The sequence below is a fragment of the Meriones unguiculatus genome, chromosome 21 (genome assembly GCF_030254825.1).
Source record: "Meriones unguiculatus strain TT.TT164.6M chromosome 21, Bangor_MerUng_6.1, whole genome shotgun sequence".
Taxonomy (NCBI): Eukaryota; Metazoa; Chordata; class Mammalia; order Rodentia; family Muridae; genus Meriones; species Meriones unguiculatus.
In genome coordinates, this window is record NC_083368.1 from 46,352,731 (window position 1) to 46,373,351 (window position 20,621).

Genomic DNA, 20,621 nt, shown 5'->3' on the forward strand with positions numbered 1-20,621 from the left:
ATTTCTAACTTAAGGAACTGTTTCTCAAATCCTGGAGCCTGAACGAAAATAGTTTTGGCATTATAGAGATTTGCTTCGTAGATAATTTTACTGGAGTGTTCCTTTGTACGCCAAATATTGTGTATAAGGAAAAACAAACATCAGCTGTGAAGAAATGAAAGGAGTGCTGCGTTTAGAACAAGGAGCTTTCTTTCTCTAGGAGGAGGCGGTGTCTTCTCATTTATAGGCTTGCTTTGCGGTCCACGCGGGGCGCCTTTAACACTGAGCATTGAACTGACGCAGTGAACAGAGCTCGGTGAACTGGCGCAGTGTGGATTATTAGCCAGCCTACATTGCGTACCTTTGTACTAGTCCATTTCATTCACTCTGACCTGTGTTCAATTAATAATTAATCTACTGGTCGGTTTATTCAGTCATTTGGATACGTAGGTGCCTGTGAAGTAGGTGCCTGTGAACTTGAAGCTGTGTTTCCCCTGTCAGTTACTATTTGGACACAAACATCTCAGGTCGGTTATTTTGCACTCGTTTTCTGTGTCATCTCGTATGCCGTCTTCCTCACCAATGCGTCCAGATGTTCACTGCTTCCCAGAACCAGGAACTCTACATAGCTGTCATATCCAGACAACTGCTTTGAGAGTGATCTGCTTGCAGGAACTAGGAGGAGGCCTTAGTCTCTATCAAGTTCTCCTACGAGTCGGGCATTGCCTGCTTTTGTCGGTGTCACCCTTCCAGGACTGGCAGACTTCCTCAAAGCTTTCAGCCGTTCAGTCGGGGTGCAGAGGCTTCTCCCCATCCCACAAGTCCTACAGCTCCCCACAAAGTGTCATTCTACAATCCCAAACTCCGGAGTTTTGGCTCGGTATGCTAGTCTACCTTTAGCACTAAAAGAAGTAGTCATGGGTTTTGAGGAGGCTGAGTTGTCTACTCCGTCTTTGGTGATTCACAGTGTCTGAGCTGGAGCCGAGTTCTTCAGAATTGATGACCTTGTTGGCCCTCACCATCTTTTATAGCTTCCGAGCTCTGGTCTGCAGTGCCCTTCTTGGAGGCAACCTCTTCCTCGCTGCAAATGTGGTGAGCCAAGGTCTTCCTGTGCCAGGTGCCAGTTGTTTTTTTAGGGTCAGATGACTGGAAATGCTGAGAAGTGCTGGATAAGATAGTTAGTTTTGTTTTTGCACTGGAGGTACCCAGGAAATCCACATCCAAGTTAGTGGGTAAATGAGTGGTTCTCTCAGTTCTCCCTGTAGGACCAGGTAAATGCAGCATCACAGCCCTTGGAGCTGGGCATTACCCAAGGGCGGCCCAGCGATAACCGCACGTCTCTGCCTTCTCAATCCAAGGCTTACTTTCTTTGAGTCAGAAACGGATTTGGATGCAAATCCAAATCTGCCTTTAAGTTTTAAGTTCATGGTTATTTTCCTTCAAGTTCTTTCTCTACCTTGAAAGCAACATTGGTGACATAGGAGGAACATCAGTTTGCAACCCCCCAAATGCTTCTTTTTCATTCTTTTATAAACATTTAATACCTCCAGAACATGCTTATGTCTTTAAGATTTGGGAGTGTGTGCCATCCCTCCGCACTGCAGTGTATGTCAGCTCTCATTACTCTCTGCCATAAGTTCAAGTTCAGAATCAAAGTATTTCCTGCATGTAACGCTGAGGTTGCAAAGGCAAAGATGGGCTGTATATACCCACTATGGCCGTAGACATTCGAAATATTATAATCCAGAACTGTAGACCGCAGAACTGTAGAACTGCAGCAAATGGATGTATAAGGCCTATTTCCCAGCACTAGCTTTCAGAGGCATTGCACATAAGCCTCAGGAAACCACCGCTTACATGAGCAGCACTGTAGCATCTTTAATTGCCCATGTCCAGGGCCCCACAGTGGGAGCGTCCCTGCTGGACACTGGCTTATGATCTGCATTCCATTCAAGGCCTATTATTCCATAATGTCTGCTTCCTGACTTGAAGTGTTTTCAGCTCTGGTTGTTTTTAATGTATGTCACCCATCTGTTGTTGCAAAAACACACTGTGGGCAGAGCTTGTTGTTTTTTGTTTTTTGTTTTTTTTTTTCATCTGAATCAACAGAGTCAAGATGGGTATATGAAAAAGCTGATGATACCTTGGTTGCTCTTGTCACATGTAACTATTTCATTGGAAGCTTCTGAATATTCTTTGTGACTATTGTTCAGGCCTTTCTCCCACTTCCAGTGGTTCCCATTTGAATGTCCTGGAGAACCCAGAATTTACAACCATCTGCAAGTGTGATTACATGAGCCTGCTTCAATATGTTGATCTTTTCGATAGTCACAGGATAAAACAAATCATCTGACCGTCTTGACCATCTTCAAATTTACATGCAGGATTTTTGGTTTTGTGTCCATCTGATTATGTAGTCCTTCATTTGATCACCTTAATGTTGCTGATTACATTAGACAGGGAAACAGAATAAATGGCATGCAGTGCTTCCCATTGCTAGAGGTTTGTATAGACTTTGTGAGGCTACACATCCTTAGTGTACTTGGAAGGGCTGGAATGCAACGAATGTAGCTTTTTTTTTTAATGTTTGTTTTCATTGCCCATTGATGACTCCTAGAAAGATGAGTAACTTAGATTGCACATCTTTAAGACTGTCCAAGATTGATGGCACTCTGGACCTTTTCTTGTTTCACCTTACTATCCTAGGTTTTCTTTTCTCCTAGTCCATAAAGGTATTGTTAATGCTCAGTACTCAGCACTGGGCTTATTTGTATCACAGATGAAACTTAGAGCATTCTCCTGGCGGTGACTAGTCAAGTTCACAGGTAAGGGAAGAAAAAGCATCCTTGTGTGTAGGGAACACATGATTGCTAGACAAAAAGCCACTGGAGAAACTCAGTAGGAATGGGAGGAGGGAGCCTGGTGGAAACTTGACTGAAGGGATGGCTCAGAACAGCTAAAATAAGAAACTGACAGCTCCAGTATGCTCTTGTAGCACTTTGTCAGCTCTGGCTGTTACACCTTAAGGTGGTTACTATATATCTTAGGAAAACAGGGCAACATACTTCTGAGAGAGCACTTAGTTTCCTTGACTAAATTTTAGGAAACTGAAAGTACACTCTATATACACGGTTCTTGAGTTGATCTCCAAATCCCATAAGAGTGTTAGTCTTTCAGAAGTGTTGAGTAAACTTGTGGAGATTTAAAAAGCTTCAAAGGAACTTGTAGGTCAGTGAGTGTCCTATTAGGGTCTCTATCACTGTGGTGAAACACCATGGCGAAAAGGAAAGTGTTTATTTTGAGCCAGGGTTTATTTTGAGCTCATGGCAGGAACCTCGAGGTAGGAGCTGATGCAGACAGAGCCTCTGGAGGATGCTGCTTTCTGAGCTGCCTCTCACATCTTGCTCACCTGCTTTCTTGTGGAACCTGGGATGATCCACCGTGGGGTGGCACCACCCATACATAGGCTTGACCCTCCCATATCAACCACCAGTCAAGAAATGGATCAGAGGCTTGCCCACAGGCCAACCTGGTGGGAACATGGGGCAGCTGACGTAAAACTAGCCAGCACAGTGAACAAGAATAGTTTACTTTTTTTGAATGCTGAACGATTTAAGATAGCAGAAAAAAAAATGCCTGAAGTCAGAACATTTTCTTAATAAAAAAGTAGCTGTTATGCATAAGCAATTTGGGGCTGGATTTATATGTTCTCTAGAGTTAGAGACTTTTTTTTTGGAAGGGGTTGCTTTGTTTTGAAGTTAGTTGCATTATCATTCTAAAGTAGCTTTCCAATTAGCAACAGACACTAGTAAAATGCTTACAGTAACCCCCTCCCCCTCTACTCCTGGAAGTGTGAGCTCCTTTCTGGCCAATCCAGGTGCTATGGCTTCCAGCCAGGGCAGATGGAACCTGAGAGACTCAGGTTCTGCTTCTTTCAGGAGCGGCTAGAGCACTCAGAGCAAGGTCTGTGCATAAGGATCCCAGATCTCACCTGGGGGTATGGAAAAGAGTTTCCTACTATGTTGCAATTAGCTCATTTTAGTGAGATTGCTGGTACCAGACTCCAAAGTCGGTGAGAGCAGACAGCTTTCCAAAACTGATGATGATACTGCAGTGTCGCAGCCCTTCGGTTAAGCTGCCCTCCTAATGGCAGAGGATGCTTTGTCGGCTCACAGTTGGAATGTAGGTCTGGCCGAAGCTTCCTTGGCAGTCAGCTGCTGGCCTCATTTATGGCTGCCTGGCCATAAGTCAAGTCCTGGCATCCAATGGTGAACTCTTCAGGGAGGAGGGGAGCCAGTCCTTCCCCAGAATAAATAACGAGTCACTCTCAGTGGTCATGGTGGAGGAATGGAGTGAGAGAGCAATCGTGCATTTATTTCATGAATCAGGGAAGTTTAAAACCTTGGGCAGTGGGAGGGGTTTTGGGGATGAATGTGATTGATTTGCTAGAGATGCCAGTGATATTTCATTTGTATGTGGCAGCACAGGATTACATTCCAGAGCACAGTAGTAAATGTGGTAGCACAGTCCTAGCACAGGAAAGGGGAATGCAGTACTTAATTATCCTATAGGTGGGGGAAAAACTCCAGGTATGGTTAAAGATCATTTGCTGAAAGCTAAGGTCTCCTTAGCATAGGGTGGGGTATTTCCAGGAATTTCCTGGTGCTTGCTGAACAGGTTGTACCAGGAGAATGGGAGTTGAACCTGTTTTTCCCTAAGGACTAGGTGACATTCCTCAGGTAGAGGATGTAGGGATTTGGGTTCCCCAGAGTAGGCAGAGAAGAGGGAGCCCTGTTGACAAGGGAGTCTGTTATTTTTTGCACTGGGCTCAGAAATTATCTGGTAATGCCAGACTTTGACCTTAACAGCAGGGCCTCACATTTTCCCCTTGGCTAAACTTCTCAAATTTTTACTGAATTTGTCTTTGGAATAAGAGAATAAAATATCTCTTATTAAAGAGACAGTTGCTTGACCATTGTTCAGTGCTGTTCTCTTCACAATAGGTAGGCAATGGAAGCAGCATAGAATGGATAATGAGAATTTGATACATATACACAATGGAGTTGTATTCGGCTATAAAGAAAAATGAAATCATGAAACTCGTGGGTCAGTGGATGGAACTAGAAGATACTATACTTGAGTAGGATGTAAGTACTGTGAAGGGTGAAAGGGAACACATGGAGAAAGGGGATGACTTAACTGAGGAGGAGGGAGGGTAGGTAATACACTGGGAGAGGGAGTACGGAGCAAGAAGTAACACCACGGATGATGATGATGATGATGATTTACCCCGGCTGTCCTGGAACTCAGTCTGTAGACCAGGCTGGCCTTAAACTCAGAGATCTGCCTGCCTCTGCCTCCCAAACGCTGGGACCACCACTGCCTGTCTCACCAAGAGTAGTTTAAAAAGCCATACAGAAACACATTATTTTATAAGCTTCATTACAAATATATGTGCACACATATGATATAGTTTAAGTAGAGTTACATGACATGGGGTTACAATGCTACTCTAGGATAAAAAAAAAAAATCAGTGCCAGGCAAGAGAAACACCCCCCCCCCCCTTTTAGTTTTTGTTCCAAGAGACTCTCAAAATAATATGGGCTTTTGCCACTGCCTTTAGTTGCTTCCTAAAACTTGAAAATAAGACCCTATTGCTGAACATGCCACACACTTTAGATGCATGACTTGGAGGAACCTGGCTGGAACTGATCAGAAAGCCTCTTCCTTGAGGCCTGTCTGCTCTTCTAGAATCTGAAGCTGTTACGTAAACTTCTAAAGGAGAAAAGCAACTGCTGGCCCTACCCAGCTGTAAAGCCTGCACTACAACAGTGATCAACCCTGCAAGTGATCTCCAACAGTCCCAGAGGTATACTTACATCTCAGCATAACCATCAGCGGTGTAATTGGATTAAAGACCTGCTTAGTTGGTGGGAATTTATGTCGGGTTTTGTAAACCTAGCCCACTACTCCCTCGTGGCTGGGGTGGTCATGGAGCTTAAAGGAGAGCCTAATGCTTTTATTTTCCTTAGTCAATGTGTCCTAAATACTCCTATGCCCACATATAAGTGTAGCACTCACTCCTCACCAAAGGTTTTTTTTTTTTTTTTTTTATCTTCATCAGGTGAGAACCTTCACAGAACAGAAATACACAACTGGTCAAATTGCAGAGACCAAGAGTCTATGGAATTCCCAGTCTATAGGTTTCTACAGCATCACCCCTATGCCTGATATTCAGGGAACAATATGGAAGAGGGAGCAAAGATGATGTAAGAGCCAGAGGACCAGGATGCCCGTTGCAGGGTAGTGGCTTCTAAACATTGCAGTAATGCTACTCTCATGGACTTTCAACAATGTGGTTGCTTAAACAAGACCTGCATGGTGGTGGAGCCGGTTTACACGCCAGCATGGATAGGGGAAATTTTCCAAGGCCCTACCCTTTCTAGATGAAGAGCAATCAGTGGCTTCTGAGGGAGGAAGAATTTTTTTGAGGAACAGTCTCCTTGTTGATTATTCAGTTCCAAGTGGCCAGCTGTAAACACATGTACATACAAGCAACACTAAATGGACCCAGTAGGTTGTGTGCATGCACGTGTGCACATGTGCGTGTGTGCATGTGTGTATCAACAATAATTAAAGAAGAGATCAGTAAGTTTAGAAGGAATAAGGGGGCATGAAAAGAACTGGAGGAGAAGAAAGAGGCGTAGAAGTGATATAAATACAGTACTTGTGTGAAATTCTCAAAATAAACAAAAATATTTTAAAAATGAAGTAAATAATAAAGTATTTTTTGTTTTTGTTATAATATTGAAGTAATACATAAAATATATAGCTATCATTACTTTAGTGAATTACATTCTTTTGTTTCTGCCATTTATTATACCTATAATATATATTTTATTTTAATTAAAACATGGTATTCATGTGTGAGTATTTTTGATTCTTGGCTTTATAAAAACTTTTTAGCACTGATTAGGCAGGTAAGGTTAGCAAGGGTGGGCAGATAGTGTCAGTCCCCTAAAATATTTATTGAAGATTTTTATCAGCTATTTCTGAGCTACTGCTGCTTCTGGCTGGTGGTACTCACTAGGCCAACTATCCCATCTTCCTGTCTCCTTGGATCCAATTGTTAATGACTAGTGTTAATCAGGCAGTCTCTGTCCCTAGGGCCTGGTGTGCTTTGCTAGCTAATCAAGTCCTGTTGGGTCTTTCTGCTAATTGCTGCAGTATTTCCACTTTCAGACTGCTGAACTGTAATAAAGCCGATGGCGCCTTAGCTACATGTTAACAAAAATCAACATGGCTTCATGTAATTTACCTGTTCTAAGATCTTAATTCTAGTTACCATAAAGCTCACCATAATAGTACTAAACATCTCATAAGATTGTGATAAGGATTAAGTGAGAAAAAATGAGCAAAGCATCAATTAGTGCTGGAACATTCTAAGTGCCCAAGAGTCCAGTTTCAACCTGACCTTGTTCTATAATTCCCGATTTCTCGCTTTAGTTAGTTAGTGTATCAGTAATTTTCCCTTCAATAGAAACGTTCCCCCTTTACAATTGCTCTCTCTTTATATATGTCCTCTGTATATGTTTGTCCTCTGTATGCTTTCTCTTTTTCTTTAATTTTAAGAAGTAGAAGACAACAACCTGAGGAACTCCTAGTTAAAATGAACAAGCTTTATTATGTTTTCTAGTTTTACTGCTTGACTCTTTGTACTCCGTTGCCTACTTTCATAAGTTTTCTGTAACTTCACAAACTGTACGGATAATTTCAGATTCACTTTATTAATCTCTTTCCAGATTGTTTTATTGACTTGCTGAAGAGTAGAAAGGTATTTGTTATGTAATATCCTTAGCCTCTTTCTGTCCATTAATAAACTCTTTGAGTCATAGTCCTGGAATTCAGTGCTTAGTATGGGTGTAGAGGACTTGAATGATGATCAAGATGTAGAATCTGCTCTTGTTGCTTTGAGGTATTTAGTGTAGAAAAAAAGAGAAGCATGTGCCAAATTTGCTCTAACCCTCAAAAATACTATGTAGAGTATGGAGGACTCAAAAAAAAAAAAAGAACAGTGCCTTAGCCATTGTTCTATTGCTATGAAGAAACACTATGACCAAGAAAACACTTATAAAAGAAAGCATTTTTTAGGAGCTTGCTTACAGTTTCAAAGATTTAGTTTATTATCATCTTAGTGGTGAACATGACTATATTTATGGCTCTGAGGAAGTAGAAGAGAGCTTCATCTTGATCCAGAGAGAGAGACAGAGACAGAGACACAGAGAGACAAAGATACAGAGAGACAGAGACAGACAGAGAGAGTGACAGAGACAGAGAGGTTCTAGCTTGGGGTTCTGAAACCTCAAAGCCAGTTCACAGTGACACACTTCTTCCAACAGGACCTCACCTCTGAAACCTTTTTAAACAATGCCAGTTTTATGATGACTAAGCATTCAAATATATGAGCTTATGGAGACCATTCTTATTCAAACCACCACAAATACAAAGAAAGAGATAAAACTTTAGGTCTCTGAAAAGCTCTACCTTGCAGATGCGGAGGCTTATAGTCAAAATTTGGGCAGAGTGCAGGAAATCTTATGAAAGAAGGGGGAGATGAAAGACCTGCAGGGGACAGGAGCTCCACAAGGAGAGCAACAAAACCAAGAAATCTGGGCACGGGTCTTTCCTGAGACTGATAGCCAGCCAACCAAGGATCATGCATGGAGATAACCCCTGCACAGATGTAGCCCAGTGTGCAAGTGGGTTTCATAGTAAGGGGAACAGGGGCTGTCTCTGACATGAACTCAATGGCTAGATCTTTGATTACCTCCCCCTGATGGGGGAGCAGCCTTACCAGGCACAGAGGAAGACAGTGCAGCCAGCCAGTCCTGATGAGACCTGATAGGCTAGGGTCAGATGGAAGGGGAGGAGGATCTACCCTATCAGTGGACTGAGGAAGGGGCATGGGAGAAGAGTACAGCTGGGATACAAAGTGAATAAATTATAATAAATAAGAAATAAATAAAAAAGAAAAAGAAAGAAAACTTTCAGTTCTGGTAGAGTTGTTCATTTGGGCCTTGCTCCAGGACTTCCCATGCTTCTTAGAAAATGTAGCTATAGGAAGCCAAGGGTGGCTCACAGAATAGTAGATGAGGGTGAAAAGGCACAATCTGGTGCGCTCCTATCAGTGCTCATTCTGCTCAATACATTTATGTAAACTCTGATGAACTGTACTCTTATAGAAAAGGATAGGAAGCTGTCTGTGTAGGATTTAGTAATGATAGAAAGGTGGCTCACAACCCCTTTAAAAAGTGAACATTTTGTGACAGTTGTCTATACTGCCTTTCATCTTTTAGAATTAACCATATTTTCGAGCACTTTAAGACTTAAGGAAGAATTATGAAGATAGTATAGAGAGTGCCTGTATGCTCCACACCCAGTTTCCCCTGATAGTAACACTGTACATGGCTTGTGAGATAGCCAAGTCTTACGGATATTTGTTTCAATGAAGAAATTGATATTATTATTATTATTGACTGACCTTCATATTTTATGTATATTTTTGTAGTTTTGTGTTTTGTAGTTTTGTTTGTTGTTGTTCCTGGATATCCCATACCATTTAGCATAATGATCATGTCTCCTTAGGCTGTCCTTGATTTTGAATGTCGACACTTTTGAGGAGCCTTGCTCAAGGCATCTTTTATACTCCCTCCTTGAGTTTTCTTTGTTAAATTTTCTTGGCTGACTGAGTTTGAGAAAGAGACCATAGTGGTAAAGTGCTATTCATCACAGCTTCCTTTCCATTCACCATTGGTGTTCTTCCATTTCTCCTCTGCAAAGCTACTCCCTTTATTTTTCCCATAATGTTCTGGATAAAAAGGACTCGCTCTGTGCAGACAACACTTAGAAAATTAAGGGTTTTGTTTCTCATCATGGAAATAAGTGAAGAACACTCAAGCAAGAACAAGTGACGGCTGTTTTTTATTCAGAGCTTGTGAAGGAGGGAGTTAGCAACCATGACCTGTGCTTGGCAAAGATCAAAGGCAGGCACGAGAACAGGGAGATTTCATGGGGGTGGGGAGCGAGTAGTAGGGGAAGCCTCAGCTTTGTCTGGATCGGAAGCTTTAATGTGGGCCGAGTAGAAGGGTGCATACATAGAAGGGTGCATACAGACAGAGTTTTGTCCCATTAGCCCTAAGTTTAAACTGGGAATAGAAATTAGAGAGACTGTAAGGTGTTGATCAAATCCTGATCATCAGGCTGTTCGGTACAGCAGTTGTGTGCCTGGTGAGTTCAGTAGTTCAGACAAATAGCCGTAGACGAGGTGGCTTAAGGAAATTCATTATTCCTTTTCTAAAGGCCATACTTGCAGATCAAGTTGCTAGTGGACCTGGTGTCTGGTAAAGGTCTGCTTCCTGCTTTATGGATAACCATCTCCTTGTGTCCTTACATGGTGGGAAGAAGAGGAAGAGAAAGTGAGCTTTCTTGTGTCTCTAAGGACAATAAACTTTCCTGTGAATACTATCTTCTCACGACCCAAGTAGCTCTAAAAGGCCCCAGCCCAAGTGACATCATTTGCCTTGCTGCTTCTCATGTTACAAACTTCCATACAAAATGGACGAAGACTTCACTTGCCCAGAGCTTTAGTAACAGTTGTTTACCGTTTGAGAAACTCACAAATCTAGTAGTAATACGTAGTATCTGAGTCACCAGTTTAACACACTTGTCTCAGCCTGCATTTGTGTGTTGGAGTTCACGGTGGTGCCAATATCTGTTTAGATCCATGAGTCCTTTATTAAAATCACGGCAAATTTGCATTTTAAGACAGTTACCATTATTTTGAACAGGGCCAGGACTAAGTTGAGGCATGTGGTTTGTTGAGTTGCACAGTCCAAGAAGTTTCCAATCCTGCAAGTACACTTTCAGCACTCAGTCCCGAACTCTGACCCCCTCTCTCACTGCATTTTTTGTCCTTGCCTGATTATAATTTATGTTTTGCTTCTTTCTCCTTTATGTTGAGGTTAGGATTTTGGGTGGATGTTTTTAAAGTTTATGTGTGTTAATAGTGAAGTTTTTTCTGGAGGGCCTTTAAAATGATTGTTTATGAAGGGAGATGCCGGGACTGGGCTGAACCAGCTACCTCAGCATGTTCTGGCATTGACCAAGCAAGCATGTTGTCAGAGTCAGATCCCCAGAACTTAACGCGGTAGAAGGAGAGAACTGACACCCAAAAGTTGTCTTAACCGCCACCCATGTGCTGTGGCACATATGTGTCCCTTACCCCAGCTTCCATAGTGAATAAAATAAAATTTAAACTCAGTGTTGTTCAGTCAGTAAATATGTCTTTTTCCTTGTTAATGGCGGGCGGTGTAGAACTCACTTGAGCTGAACTACATACTAAACCTTGGGCTCTGGGTTTCAGTCTCCACATCTGATTGAGGGTGGATCCAGGCCTGCTCACGGATCATGACATGTTCTTCTCATGGGAAGTGGCCAAAGGAAAAATAAAAATAGGAAGGTGGACATACAGAAAACCTTATGTAGGCCACAAATAGCCCTGGTACTCTAATCACCAGGGTCTTTCCTGTTTGATAATTTGAGTTTGCAATATCATTTCCAAAGCTCTCCAGGGCGATTTTGGTGAATTTCCATGTGCACAGTACAACTTCTTGGCACTTTCTCCTTGCTGCTAGGTCAAGACAAACAGGCCTGGGTCCTAAAGAGGTGATTTTTATCTCAGCATAGCAGACTGACACTGTAGCTTCAAACTCTGAATGACAGCAAATTTGGCTCTTAGGATAATCACATCAATAGGGGCTAGGCCAGTCCTGTGGGTTTTTTAGATCTTTTAGTCCTTGGTGATCTTGTGTATTCTTCATTTTATCCACTTAATTAGAGGACAGTTGTTTATTTGTTTGTTTGTTTGTTTGATTGATTGGTTGGTTTTGTCCTAGTAGCTTAGATGAATTATCCTGTGACCTTTTCTGGCAGCCTCCTAACCATAGATAAGACAGGTATAGACTTACAGACCTTTGGCAGACATATTCAGAGAGAAAACAAGGCCTAAAAGGCTTAGATGTGTTTTTAACCAGTTAAAAGAGAGGACACTTTGTTTTCTCAGAACTAAATTCTTTCATTTATTTAGTTTTTGTTTATTCACTCACTCATACTAGACGTTTGATTATTCTTGATGAAACCTTAATTTCTTTCTTTACTTTAGAGAATTTCCTATGTGACAGGTTGCTTTCTTATCTGCAAGTGTGACCTTTCCTTATCCCCAGAAGTCCCTTTCCTTTAGACACCAATTTCCAAGAGGCAGTGAGGATGTCTCCCATTTCTGAAATCCTAGAGCCCAGTACCATTGAAGACAACAGAGGGAACCAGACGGGCTGGAACTATAGCTCAGAGCTAGAGTATTTACCTAGCATGTAGTGAGACTCTGAGTTCCATCCTCACAATCCCAGCACTGGGCGCTAGGGCTGGGCATGCTGAAGGAAAGACAGAAAAAAGGAAAACAAAGACATACCAGAAAGGATTCCCGAGTGGTAGAATGTGCAGTGGTAAATTAAGTGCTTACATAATGTACTATGGAAATAGTTATGGTTTGTAAAGATAAAGCCATATGTTAATGAAGTCCCAGCAGGAGGTTGTAATGAAATAACTGTTTTTCAACAGTGTGGTCAGGATAATGAGAAAGAACACATTTTCAAAGTCTCAATTTGTTGACTGAGACCTTTGGTTCAACCTGTCTCCCTCCCGATGGCGTTCAGCTTGTCTTAAGGTTACCCAAACATTATCATAACAATCTTTATCCATTCCTCCTTTTACCTGTCTTCAGTTGGCAAATCCTGTCAAATTTATTGTGCATCATGAATCGCTCTTTAGTTCTTTCTTCTGCTTTTATTTCAACCCTTATAATCTTATTACACTAATCTTTTAGTTGATCTTCCTGTCTCTAATCTCTCCTAATCTCTCCTGCAACCAGGATATTACTTTCAAATCCTTTAATATCTTTCTGTTGCCTAGCAAACAAAATGCAGAAACTAAACCTAGTATTTTAGGCTGTACCTTTAGGCCGTGGGCCCATACAACTTGATATTAGTACTCCTTCTTATACTAATTCCACTTAAGGAATGTGTCACTTTGGCTGTTATCATCTTCATCATGCTCATATTCATCATCTTACAAATTCTCCCTTTTAGTTATCGTGAAGGCTAGTCGGTTCATCTGCAGTCCCTGTAGCTCTCTGTATCCCAATGGTTTCAAATACCCCATGCCCCATTGCTTTCTAATCACCCCCTTGTCCTGTGGTCCCGAGGACCCCTCCTTTTCCTCCAGGCTGATTTCTGAGTCATGGTGCACTGTCAAGCTGCCAGCCCTTGGTGTCTTCTCCCAAGCGCATGCCCTTGTGTTTAAGCTGAAAGCTTCTATTTGCATTTGTACCAAAGTAAAACAAATAGGATATGACCCTCTCACAAGCCTGACACATTTTTTTTGTTAGAATTTTTATTTTAAGATAATTTTCAAATTACAGAAAATTTGAAATTTCAGTTCGACCCCCTTTTCAATCACTTAAGTCATTCAATCACTCATGACGTGGTTCACTCTTAGGTTGACATATGTCAGGGTGTATTTTCTGCATAACTTCTCATATAACTACAGATAACCATTCAAATGAGAAATTGTATTAACTAATCAGACATTGGTATAGTACCGCCATGTAAGTCTCAGATCTTATTCAAGTTTTACCAATGTCTCCAGGGGTTTAATTTAGAGCAAAATACTCATCTCCAATCATGTCTTGCGCTGAAGTGCCTTGCCTCCCTAGACCCCTTCAATCTGGGAAGTTCATTCATTTCTTTTGGACTTTTATGACTGGTTATTTTGAGGGCTTCATGAGGTTATTTTTTCCCTTCAGCTTGCATTTGTCCATTGTTCTTTGTGATTGAGTTTGAGCTATTTAAGTTTCTTTGGCTAGATTATGACAGGAGTGGCTGGGCATTTCTCACTGTAGCCTACTAGATAGCATGTAAATTTCGTTTTGTACTGATGATTCTCATTTTGATCACGTAGTTATGACTGAACTTGTTTCTGAGAGAATTTTTTTTTTCCTGTAAGGTTATTTCCTTCAGTAGATAATAAGTACTTTTGGAAAGGCACTTTGAGACTATGGAATTCTGCATCAGACTTTAATATATTCATTAATTCTTCATACCAGTATAGACTCTTGGTTTCCCTTTCTATTCAGTAGAGAACAATTGGCTTGTCTGGCTGGCTTGGCAATCACTGTGTAGCCCAGGTTAGCCTGTGACAACCCTCCTACCTCAGTTCCCCAAATGCTGGTGTTATAGGCATATAGCACCATTCTGGCATCTATTATCACTTTGATACTCAGGAGTCCCTGTGGAAAAAAACCCCAGGCTGAAGTCTGTAATTCTTTGACATACATGTATTGTTGTTGTTCTTTTTTTTTTGAGACAAGATTTTTTTTTTTTTGAGACAAGCCCAGTTTAGATTGGAATTTTCTGTGTCATCTTAAGCCCATGCTCTTCCAGTTCTGATGTCCCCAAGTGCTGGGATTAGGGGCTTCTGCCACTACCACACCAGCCAGTGGGTCATGTTCTGAGCACTCAGTTACTTCCTAAGGTATTGTGTTTCGTTTCCTACTTCTGCATTGTCACCTGCTGGTTTCTTGAGGGTTTCTCCTTATATTTGTTTTGGAGAAAAATATTTAGGAGAGATGATCTGGGCACAAGATATGGTTATTGCCATTTGTAAGTGGTCATTCCTAGTTCTTCAGGACAGAGTGAAGGAGCATTCATGTGTGTGTGTTCACATGAGCACCCACATGTATACACACAGAGGAGAGGGAGACAGAGAGACAGAAAAGAGAGGTAAGGAGAAAGACCAATAGGGAGAGAAAAACAGACAGACCTATACACACTTGGAGTGTTACATGGAAATTGTTTTCTTATCTGTCTAGTCTTTGTTTATCTGTTGTCTTGTGTTCATGCATTTACTTGTTAACTCAAATTCTAGCCTTATTTTCCTTTTTTTTCCTTTCCATATTTGTTTCTTCTTTTACAAGTGAAGAAATCAGGATTACCCTTAATATATTTACTTAGTGCTCAGTTTGTGTGTTACTAGTGTCTGTTACCATCTCTTTTCCTTTTATGCTGACCTTGACAGCTCTGAGCGTCTTCACTATGAATCATTACTCATGGAGTCTGTGTTCTAACACCTGGTACTCTTTGCACCCTTTTTCCCTGGCACATGGCAATCTTCCCCGACTCTGCTGGCACAGACACCGTCTGTGGTGTACTGTTCTAGCTTCCTGCTTAGGCTCTAGGCCCTTTGACACAGCTGCTGCTACGCATAGATGCTGTTTTAGATGCTGTGAAGAGACACCATGACATAGAAACTCTTTTAATAATGGAAACTGTTTAATTGGGGCTTATTTCACAGGTTTAGTTTATTACTGTCATGGCCTGGATATGGCAGCATGCAGGCAGATATGGAAGCTCAGGGTTCTACATCTAGATCAGCAGGCAGCAGGAAGAGAAAATGACGCTGAGCCTGACTTGATCTTCTGAAATCTTAACACCCACCCCACTGACACACTTCTAACAAGGCCACACCTCCTTAATAGTGTCAGTCCCTATGAGCCTGTGGGGGCAGGGCAAGACTTTTCCATTCAAACCACCATAGATGCTCTCTTTGACTTCTGGGCCTCAGTGCTATCTTTACACATCAGTCTCTGTCTCAGTGTTTGCAAAGATACCTGTCCTGTATGATGCCTTTACTGATTGCAAAACTAACATTTATAGGAAAAGAAGAGGAAGATCTACTTTCCTTTCTTTTTCTTCTGTCTTTTCACTTTTAAAACTAAATAATTTATTACCTGCTTACTGCAGATTTGGGATTGCATTTTTCCTTGTTAGTTTATAAAAAATAGGGGTTCTAGGTTTCAGACCTGGGGCCCTGTACAGCGGAGTCAGGCCCCCCGTTGGACTACAACCCCAGCCCCTGATCTGGAATTTAGAAAGTGTGCCCTCTTTCATTACGCTGTGGCATCATGTGTGGCACACCCCTCAGTTCTGAATGTGCAGCTGGTCTAATTCTGTGACTCTGGGAGGACTGGAAGAATGGAACTGTACTGAACAGATCCTGTGTACTGGGCAGCAACATCCTGCAAGCAAGCCCCAGCCCACACCCATCTATTCTCAGGGAGGGAAGGGAGGCTTTTGGATATTAATGTTCGCATAATAACTTTACAAAGCCTCTCTTGTGAAGGGGAAAATTTAAAACAAAAAATCTTAGGGAAACTTCTCCCTTCCCCTTTGCCTGAAGCAGGTTATAGATTAATCAGCCTCTTTTCATGTGGCAAAAGGATCTACTTACTGGTCTGTCAACTTTTCCACTAGACCAAAAGTTATTTCAGGACAGGACGTGCAGGCTCTGTGAGAGGAATGCGTGCCTGTGTGGACACTTGTGGTCCCAGCCCAGCACTGTGTCCAGCGGTAGGAGCCACTGGCTTGAGTTCTACTGCTTGCCAACCTTGGCTTTTACTTAGATCTGATCCTGAACTCCATGATCTTTTTAACTTACCTCACCAGGTTCAAGAGTAAGATGGGCCCTGTCCCCTTCTAGCTAGCATGTGATTCTTTCAGTCTAGCGATTTTCTGATATCTAGACAGTGAGTCTCCCATCCACAGGATACACAGCCTGATGTGCATTTTTAGCCACTCCATTTATCTCTGTACTTTATTTACTCCCATTTGTTTGAAGACACAGTAATAGAGTGATGACTCTATTACTCAGTGCCTATGTTAAGTTATTTAATATCGGAAGGTCAGTTTCTTAGCTAGTGCGTAATTTAATAATTGCTTTCCTGGTTATTGTGAGGATTAAATGAGACATATTTAATTGGGGCCCCATTCATGGCGGACTGAGTGGTTAAGTACGGACACTGTTTACTCTTCCACTTAAGAGGTTCATAGGATGCTAAGTCAGATGGCACTGCACTGTCCCATTCACTGTGGACTCTTTACCTACCTGAAACCTGGCCCTACCCTGGAAACAGTAGCTACGTGATTAAATTTGTTAACAAAATTGGGTCCTGAACGAGTGCTGTCTGTGGTTTGGGTTTGGATCCGAAGCTCTTTGCGTCTACCACACCCAGGTCAGTAATTCTTCTTGCCACTAGATGGTGCTTGTTTATGTGTTTATGAGGCTCTCCTATGGGAGCCTGTTATTTTTGTGGGAAAACTCATTTTGTAGATCTTTGAGAATTGTGTAATGATGCTGATACTCATGCTCACTGGATATTACGTTTTTTTAAAATGTTTAAACTACTGTAGCGTAGGGAAAAATTATCTGAGAATTTAAGAGTTCTGTTTGACCATTCTGTTAATCATTGTTTATTTGTTTAAGTATAAACATGAGATGTTTAAAACAGACAAAAAAGAGAGAGAGGAGGAAATAACAAGGTTATGCTATTCATATTGTAGAGATGTATTCAAAATTAGAACGAAGCTAATTCCTGAATTAGTTAGAACTATCAAAGTTGCAGACCAGAGAGTCTGAAAACAACTTCTCCCATATAATTTCCATTTGATTTTTCAGCATGATCAGGAAAATAGAAAAGATAGATCACACTATGTTCTTCTGATAGCAGATAATCAGTACAGTGTCCACGTAAGGCGCTCACATCACTCCAAGTTAGTGACCCTTAAAAAATGGGAAGCATTTTCTGCATTATCTCCTAGTAACATTCCAGGGACAGTTACAGGCCTGCCTCACTTGAAGATACACAGATAAGACGTGGTCCCTTTCTTGCATAAAGGTAGGAGTGGTTAACTGTATTTGGCTGAGGTTACTTGTTCTAGCAGATACAGTATCTGAAAAGAGAGGAAAGTATTACCAAAGTTTGTGGCATAAGACAATTTTAGGTGACCTGAAAGAGGAACCCTGTGAAATATTTCCTATTCACTGTATTTTCCGTGGAAAGATGACATAACCAGTTTGGGACTGAATACTTTGGTAATTAGATAATTTACATTTTTGCATTTACCAAATACCACTCAGAATAGATCTGGGTACATATGATGAGAGTCTGTTATATTTGAAAAAAGTGAAAAAGCTTTAGAGTCTAATGAAAATATGAAGAATTATGCTGGAAAGGATAGAATCCAGAATGTCTCCAGGCACTGACTTAGCAGGAAGCACTGGACAGCTTTCTCAGACTCAGATAGTTCTTAGAATAAATGCTTTCCAGCTACTTGGGTTTTTATTATTGTCATTGTGCTCATTTCTTAATTGACTGACAAATACTGGACTTTGGAGAAAGTGAACACCGGAGCCCTGCTGGCCTCGATAAGACGGAGGGGAAGTAGGAGGGGCAGGCTCTGGGTGAAGGCTGTATTAGGTTGCAGATGCTCAGATCTTCAAACTGAAGGACCAACTAGTAGTCAGGTGTATGAGTTAAAGGTAGAGAGAGTAGATTTTGGATAAAACCAGCTCGTTGGTGTATTTAAAGAGGTATATAGTGAGACCCTGTCTCAACCAACCAGCCAACCAAATGAACGAACAAAACAAAAAGAGCCTGATCTCTTCTTGCAGACAAATGGAGAAAATTTATTATTTGATGAATTGAGCTGGACCAAAGGCTCAGTGTATAAGAGTGCTTGCTGAGTTCAAGGACCTGAGTTCAGATCCGCAGTGCTCACATGAATAGCTCAGCTTGACCGTGCCATGCATGTAACCCCAGAGTTGGATGATGGTAGACATAGGAATCCTGGGTCTTCCTGGCTGTCAGCCTAGTAAGCTGAAAACTGAGCCCCAGCAGCAGTGAGACTTGTCTTAAGTGCCCCCCCACGTGTTTCTCTGTGTATGTGGAGGCCTGAGATGTCCTCAGTTACTCTCCACCTTATTCAGCAAGGCCACAGTCTCTCCAGTGAACCGAGAACTTGCTAACATGGGCCAGCCTCGCTGGCCAGCTTGCCGCCAGCATCTCTTGTCTCCACTTTCCCATTGCTGAAATGAGAAGGTAGCTTAGCTGGCCTTTATGTGGGTCCTGGGGATCCATTCTCTGGTGCTACTTGTCCCCAGCCCCAGTGTATTTTCTATATATAACACAGAATGGGCTTCCTTGACTTAAAAAACAAACAGACAAACAAACAAAACACACAGTAACTCTTTGGGGAAGTTACCTTGATGTTTATGATGGAACTGACTAGATTTATTGAGTCTATAAGACAGTAGGGAAAATATCTTAACATGAAACTTTCTGTTAGATACCACAACAAAAAACAGGAAGTAGGTTTACGGTTATGGATGAAAATTTAGTAATATTTTATGTTGAGGAATCAATTGTGAGAATAAATGTAATGTCTCTTTGTTTAAATAAGTTCAGTGTCCTCCCATTTAAATAAAGGACTGGATATTTCATTACAGACTCATTATTTTGTGTTCGCTTGTTCAGATATACTTTTCAACTTAAAATTTATTATATGCATTTATTGTATAGGAGGTGTGTCACTTAAGAATGTTTTCATGGAAGTGTCTCTTGTATATTTAATAGATGTTCTCCTTTACCCCCTCACTTTTCCTTTACTTCCCCTTCCCCCTCCTATTAGTCCGCCTTGTTGTTCCCCTAGACAGTTTTGCTTCACTGAGATATCAGTATATACTCACGCTGATATATATGCCAATGGGTAATGAAGTAAACATGCACTTTCAAAAGATGACGTATAATGGCCAATGAATGCACAAAAAAATGCTTAGCCTCAATGGGCATCAGAGAAATACAAATTAAAACTACATTGACATTCCATCTTACCTTGGTTGGGCTGGAAATCTTTAAGAAAACAGATAATAGAAAATACTGCTGAGTTTGTGGACGAAAGGAAACATGCAGGGGGAATGTAAACGCGTCTATCCACTACAAATGTCAATATACGAGTTAGTCACAAAACTGAAAACAGATCTACCACGAGACCCAGCTACTCCATTCCTGGTATTTACCGAAAGGACTTCAAGTCCATGGCTCACAGAGATACTTTCTACCTTTTTTAAAAATTAAAAAAAAAATTGTGTGTGTGTACATGCTTGTCACAGCTCATGGATCGAGGTTATAGGGCAACTTGTAGGACTTGGTTCATCAGGATAGGCAGCAAGATCCTTTAGCTACTTTGCTGAATTTTCCTTAGTTTGTGCTTATTTCTTCCTTGCTCCTGGTATTTAGCTCCTCATGAGGACCCAGAAGTTTTAACCCAGTCCTGTGGTAGGACTCAGGTAGGGACATAAATAAGAAAATGAATGATTTCTTCCAGTCTGTTGCTGCCATACTGGAGTGTGGGTTACCTGTGGACTGTCTTCTAACTTTTTAGGGAATGTTGGAGTTGTCAATTTTAATGCAAATTCCTTTAACTTAGAAATGGTAGCAGCTAATTAAAATATTAATATCATTTGAACTTAATAAAACAGGGCAAAGAGCTAGGTATAAAGTACAGGTTTGCAACTTTTTATGTTCTAGTGAGCTAGGATTGTGTTGGTGGTCCTGTCCCTTTGTATCCTTATCAGAGGTGGATAAGTCTCCCACTTTTTGGTTTGTGGTAACTACCCTGCACACTGCTAGTTC

The 20,621-nt window shown here is 41.4% G+C and overlaps 1 protein-coding gene and 1 long non-coding RNA gene across 7 annotated transcripts in view; both read left to right on the forward strand.

Annotated features, from left to right (window-relative positions):
- St7 (suppression of tumorigenicity 7) overlaps window positions 1-20,621 on the forward strand; it is a 233,144-nt gene that overhangs the window by 8,613 nt on the left and 203,910 nt on the right. The window contains exon 1 of one of the 6 annotated variants that reach the window (XM_060374065.1): window positions 488-506. The exons of the other annotated variants lie outside the window; for them this stretch is intronic. The gene's annotated coding sequence lies outside the window, so the exon portion shown is untranslated. Of the gene's footprint in view, window positions 1-487; window positions 507-20,621 lie in introns of those variants that run through there. 6 annotated transcript variants of the gene reach the window in all.
- LOC132649746 (uncharacterized) lies at window positions 1,391-6,903 on the forward strand. The gene is made up of 3 exons (XR_009588262.1): window positions 1,391-5,126; window positions 5,660-5,849; window positions 6,105-6,903. It is a non-coding gene; the product is annotated as an uncharacterized LOC132649746 (long non-coding RNA).